General features: G+C 39.7%; 1 protein-coding gene across 2 annotated transcripts in view; it reads left to right on the top strand.

The window, feature by feature from the left end:
• The window catches only part of NHS (NHS actin remodeling regulator), a 370,561-nt gene that overhangs the window by 69,844 nt on the left and 293,824 nt on the right, over window positions 1-6,893 (top strand). The gene's annotated exons all lie outside the window — the stretch shown is intronic.

Genomic DNA, 6,893 nt, shown 5'->3' with positions numbered 1-6,893 from the left:
ACATCCTTCCTATCCATCCATTTTGGCCTGCTGGATTTAGATGTGTAGAACTACAATAGAACTATTAAACCTGTCAGTATGATTGGAGGATGCTTCCTATTAATGTTGAGCTGTCTCTGTATTCTGAGAAACACCTCAGCTGTTGACCTTGCAGTTCATTTAGTTCAAGATTTGTTGTTGTTACTACTACTGTTAAATCAAAATAAATATTTTATAGCATTATTAATTGATCCTTCAAGTAAGTAAGAAGAAAGCTGGTGCTGCTCGGCTGTTGTAGTCACACAAGTAGTATTACATTATGTTAAGAATGTACTGATGAGTGAGGCGCTTCTCATCTCTTCTCTGCTAGTCTAACCTACACTAACAGCTAATTAGCTAAAACAGTTAAGTAGTACTGATCTTTTTAAGTGGTGTTTTATATGGTACATGTTAAACATATAGAGATAGAAAACATGAACTAAGATGGAACTTTTAAATTTTCTTATAATAGTCTTTAGTCTGTATGGATAAAAATCTAGTCCTTCTAGTACTTTCACGCTTGTTCTTAGCATACATCATTTTTAAAGCTGCACCCTAATTTTAACTTCACTAACATAAGAAGCATGTATGGATAGAAACTTTCAGAAAGTGAAAACACTTTGTTCTGCGTGACTCTCCCATTCATATAGGCTTTGCCTTTTGCAAGTATTGTTGCAGTCTGTTTAAGGACAATAGTTTGAGAAAGTTTGAATATAAAAACAAATACAGTACTTAAAAATGGAAGAGGGTGTTTCGTTGCTGTAAATGGCTTTGCCTGGCAAAATGCTGGTAATAGTATTTTGGCCAGGCATCTTTACTTTCCTAGTTGGAGCCTTTTAGTTTTGTGATTACAGACTTTAAGAATTATAGTACATCTTCTGATTGAAAACTGCCTCTGCTTTCATAGTATGATGCTTTACTGGAAGGCATGCCAGTAGAGTCTATTGGACATGTTTTTACCTCTCTTTTCTCATTCGTAAAGCTTCTTTTCTCTTGTATATTAGATCATTATTGTCTCCAGTGTAATCTTCATATTGTATTCAGGGCCTGTGTTCTTCATGGACATAATTCAGGAACAAGATTCCTGGAATCTAAAGCACTTGGTACAAACAATGAATGATTCTGCACTTGTTTTGTTTAAATTCAGACATGGAGAGATTTGTTGATCTAAAAATGAGAATGGCTAATTGCATGCTGGCTATTAGTTTCAAATAACATCAGCATAAGTCATGTCATCTCCATTTTTTTCAGTTTTCCACATGCTGAAAATGTTTGTAAACAACTAGAGGCATGGTAGAAGTGATTTGGGGGTGATGTTGGGGAAGTTTAGACTTTGGCATGTGTGGAGGAATGGAAAACCATAAGGAACTATGTCCCAGAGCTGTTAGCTAGAGGGCTCTGCTGAAGTCTCCTGGGGATGAAACAGTTAACAAGATTGGTATTTTTAAATTGTTAATTTTCAGACTCAACAGATTACTGAGGGTGAACTTGCACGTTATAGTTAGACCAGGGGTTCCCAATCCTTGGACCATGCCCTTGTACTGGGCCATGAAGTGTTGGCTGCCAGAACAGAAGTTCAGAAGTGACTGGCATACTGCAGACCAGCAGCCAGAAAGGGTTGGCTGCTGGCCCGCAGTATGCGTGTCACTGCTGGTCCGTAGTCACTTCCAGTCCACAGTTTGCCGGTCTGCAATATAAAAAGGTTGGGAACCCCTGACTTAGACCATAGTAAGGGCACTTCAGTGTGAGGACACTTGTGTGTTAATCTTGTTAACTCATGCTAAGTACCCTCTGAGCATCTCAAGGTTATGCCACCTCGGGTGAGGGTTGATTGTGTGCCATGCCACCTGCCTAATGTTAGGATAACTTCAGTTTGCTCTACAGAGATAAAACGAGCAATTTTCAGTCCTCCAGCAACCCAGAATGTACTGCTCCCAGGCCCTGCTCCAGAACAGGGATAGAGCCAAGGTGTCCAGGTTCCCAGCCACAACCCATTTGCTAGCTGGTTAATGGCAAGTCAGAGCTGTGCAGGCAAGAAATGGTATTAACCCTTAACATGTGTCTGCTCACAGCATGTTCTAACTTTAACACTGCTTAGCATTCTACTGATTTCGTGTGGTCTAAGCGCCATGTGTAACTTCATCACTAGTGTAGTTAGTGTTTTGCAGACAAGCTGAAGTGAGGCTCCCAGGATGCAGGGAAAGTGCTTTATTTATTTCATATATAGTTCTGCTGGTTGGAAATTTTAAGAGAAAATTCCCCCTCTCCCCTGAAAATAGCAATTTGAAATTGAGGCAAACTCTGAAACTTGTTGGTTATGATGTTCCTGTTGGTTATGATGTTCTTTGTTCCTAAGCAGCCTGTCTAGTGAGAGGACAGTTGCAGGGAGCTTGGACACCTTGACTGCTTGACAGGAGGTGGGTCTGCATGGTCTCATCTCTAGGTAAGCGCACCAGGCAGGAGGCCAAGAAGCTGGGACTGCCAGGATCCCCAGCTCTGGTTTAGTCTAGCAGGTGGAAAACTTTGATGAAAACAGGGAATGTTTTGCAGAACAGGAATTAGTTTTCAGGTTGCTCTAATATTTAGTTCAAGCTTATAAAGATTTTGTTTGACATCTTAAGTATGAGAAATGGTGTTTGTGGTTTATTGAGAGCATTGATTTTGGAGAACTCTTCTGAGGCAATGAGTGGATTGCTTGGCAAATTCTGTCCCCATGGAATACCTGGGCCTGTTTTATATGATTTCAATACTGTTTTTATTAGGTTTGCAACAGGCCAGTTGGTGTCAATGGCCATCCTTCTTTTCTTTCTTTGCTTTCAAGTTTTTTGAAAAAAATGGAGCAACTTTTTTGTTCAACGTTGCTTAGTGCCACAGCTTGATTCCCAGATGTGTGTCTTCAGTGGTAGCACATATGGCATTGACCACCATTTTTACCTGGGAAAGTAGCTAACTATTCCACACCCATAGCCTCCCTCCCTGCAAATGTAATAGTCTGTCTGCCTCTAGTTGGCAGACAATTTTATCAGGCCAGTTGATGGGGGAAACAGATGTTTTGGTAGAATTTTAAATGGAGCAGTGATAGTTTCAGGCTTTTTGATTTCTGCTCCCACCCTCCCATTTCTTTCGTCATGCAGAGTACTGTTTGGAAATCTATGGTGCCAATTTCTGGGAAAGGAGTAACCACATTCTGATTTTAGAGTATATGAACATAAGAAATGCCATACTGCATCAGACCACAGGTCCACCCAACCTAGTATTCTGTATCACAGTGGCACAGAGCAGAGGCGAACAGGAAAAGTGTTTCTGTAGGGCCTATTGAGACTGAGTTGTCCTTTTCCCTCACATATTACAGCATTTAGAGGCCTAGGAAGTGCTAACTTGCAGGTTGCAGATCTGCTATCTTGTTTAATACCCAGTGATGGCCCTATCTTGTATCCTGCATGATTGTATACAACTGACTAGTTGTACATTAACCATTAAAAAGAACATGGACCATAAACTCATTTCATTTCAAAATATCCTCTAAGTCAAACTCAGACCCTCTACCACACTCTTCCTTTCTTTCTAATCACTTGTGTTTGTTAACAGAGCCGAAAAAGGAACAGCTCCACTTCAGCTAATCTAAGGAAAACCTCTCTTAGTTTCTCCTGAGATTTCCTTTCCCCATGGGAATCTCTAAAATGTATCAATCAACAGCTCTAAACTGCTGGTAGAGCAGCTGGAAGAGAGTGGAAAACCCATGTGGGGCTTGACACATCACCAGTTTCTTTGCTGTCAGAGCTAAAAATCTCATTTTTAACATTTTGGAGCAAATAATATGTTTAAATAGCCATTAATTTGTAGCTGACACTTCCCTTCAGTACTTTTGACAGCCCATGTATTTCCTTCTCAGAGCATCATGCTGTTTCTGTTTATACCTAATAATACAATTTTCATAGTTATTATACAGGCCACTACTGAGGTTTCCTAATAGAGTTTAGCAGTGCCAGAATATCTTTTCTGAAACTGCAGGGCAAGAAAGGAACAACATTCACTGGTCATTGTGATAACAAGGGTTAAGTATTAAGGTGGGAGATGGGGGGAGTGGAGGGCAGGAGAGGTTGAAGGTTGTTTTTGTTTTAATATATATATATACATATATATATTCTGCCATTTCTAAACTTGTCAGTGCTTGCCTTTACAACTTTTACCAAATTCCTTTAATGTAGCCTTTTTTGGTTTTGTTTTTTGTCTCTCTCTCTCTCTCTCTATATATATATGTATTTGAACCTTTAAAGCTAAGACTCCCACATACAGGACTAGAGTCTTTTCAAAGCCAGTTAATGGAGTTCAGTTGGTGTCACTATTTAGTCTGAATCTGAAGGCATGTTTCACATTATGATCTGTTATGAGCCAATATAATTTATTATGGATACCATTTGAAGTATTCGTTTTACAGTACTTACATTTGAGACTATCGAGGACAGCAAAGGGAATAGTACACGATAAAAGGAAGGTAAATCCAATGAATTCAGGTCTGCTACTTATCCGGTATGTTTGTCTGTCCTAGGTTGGGTCTGATAGAATCCATACTCTCCGACACTTCCATATCTAGAATCGCAGCCAAAAACCAAAACCAAAAAAGGCTACATTAAAGGAATTTGGTAAAGGTTGTAAAGGCAAGCACTGACAAGTTTTAGAAATGGCAGAATGAATGTATATGCTTTATGATAGTTTTTAATTACTGGAATGGTGGTGTTTGCCATTGAAATTTCAGCCTGAATGGCTGGACTTTGGCTAAGTCTTATAACCAGCTTAATTAGTTTTACAGTGAGATGATAGAGCTACCAGCTGTCAGTAATGATGCCCTGATTTCATGTTGCCATATCACTGATTCCTTCTTGCCAGACTAGCTAAAGTTAATTTTCTTAAAATTATCCAATTTTTGCTTGCTCTGGTAACATTATTTGTCCTTCTCTTCCCAGGAAGCAAAGGTTTTTTATGTGCTCATTTCAGAGTATTGATCTTTGAATAATAGATTAGAACCTGTGAGTAGTTGATTACTGGTCCTTGTCTGGCAGTTGAAAACCAATCTTACCATCTGTTTGACCCACAGGGGTGGCAGATTCATTGTTTGTCTTTTCAGAGTTTCTGATTCTTGTGTGGCTCCATGGTCATTGGACCAGCCTAAGTTGTTGCAGTATGAATGTCAGCCGCACTGCTAGCCTCACTGAAGTAACGATCAAGCTTAATTCAGTGTTAAAAGCTTCAGCCAGGTAGCCAAGTCCAAAGTATGTATCAAAACAGTGTGAGATGGCAGTGGGAGACTTTGGGATTGGAATTTTTTAATATGTATGATGCACATCATTGTTCACGTATTCAGTACTCATAGTATAGAGTATGCACCTGATAAAGTCCAATAATCTTGAAAAACCCATTTGTCTAAGGCTGATTGAGACGCTTTCTTGAACAATTGCCATCACTTTCTGAAGATTCTAAATTTCTGCTTTAAAAGTTGCCAGAACCCTTTTGGGGTTGCGAAGGAAACATATCAAACATGAACCAATCCTGTGCTGCTGCAGAGTAAAAACGTACCAGTGTATTGTCAATTTTCACCGCTACTGTTTTGCATTTTGTGGGCAGCAGTGAAACTAGTAGGAATTAGGTCAATTTGCCTCTGCTGCTGCTTAGGAAAATGACGAGCAGCTGCTGAGACAAGCACTGGCGTTATTCTCTCTAGAGGAAGACTCAAAAATTGAAGCTGGGGGATGGGTAGAAGAACAGCAAGACACCTCCAGCTAGCAGGCTGTAAGAGGAGAGGAGGAAACTCCTTCCAGCAGCTTGAATTAGTTGGAAAGGGGGTAGAAGGGGCCTCAGTTTGATCAGAGAAGCACTAGATGTAGGCTGATGGAAATGGTGGAGGGGCTAGGGATGTAATTTTGCTAAAAATATCAGCAATAACTTGTGCCCTGGTGTTGGGAATATGTTTATTTTACCTCCTAGGGATTGCCCTGGACAGTTCTCCTTTTCCTCTTCTATCGTTTTCTGCTTTGTAGTTGAAGCTTCAGGGAGGAAAAATGCATAAATTTGAGGTGAAAAGAAGAAAATGTTTGTGCTGATGAGGAAAGGGATCAGTAGCTGTTTGAAATATTAGAAGTCCTAGTGGGAATATATTGGTGAGTAGAGTAGATGAAAGGCAGTCAAGTTGCCTGATCTATGTTTGACTGCATATGAGAGGGGTGCGAGGGAGGGCACTGCTAGGAGCAGTAGGCGTTCCAGATACATTCCCAGTATTCTGATCCAATGCTGCCTCAAGTGCTGGAATTGCACTCTGCTTTTTAATTTAATAAACAATTCTAATTATTTTTTGTAATGTTGCATAGGTATTTCTATATATTGTTGAACAGCTGCTGTGTGCCACCCTCAGGATAACTGCACCTGATGTAGCAGTTTTCAACAAAGTTTGATAATGAGAGTGACTATATACAATGAACATGAAGGAGAGCTTTTTCAAGATTAGCTGATATAGGTATCCAGGAGAGATGGATGAGGGAGAAGTTTGTTTGGAGATTTTAGGGAAAAAAAAAATCCGAGTCTTCATGTTGTTTGACAGACCTGCAGACAAGAGAAATTGTATTTGACGAGGTTGTTATTATGAACTCTACCATGTACATTGAGCTAAATGTCAATTACTAATTTTTGATAATAGGACAGAGGAATTTGATCTTTAGTTTTTAATACAATGTCCTAAGTATGACCATCCAAGATTAGTAAATGGCCAAAGGAAAGCACACGCAAAAAGGCTGGCTTCAGAAGAAAAAGTCTGTCATTGAGAATGGTAATGGTGGTTTAATTATGCTAGATCTTGAATGAAGGCTACATTAAGACTTTCTCCT

The sequence above is a fragment of the Alligator mississippiensis genome, chromosome 1 (genome assembly GCF_030867095.1).
Source record: "Alligator mississippiensis isolate rAllMis1 chromosome 1, rAllMis1, whole genome shotgun sequence".
Lineage (NCBI taxonomy): Eukaryota > Metazoa > Chordata > Crocodylia > Alligatoridae > Alligator > Alligator mississippiensis.
Note: the sequence above shows the minus strand (reverse complement) of the source record. Positions and strands in the feature narration are given on the sequence as shown.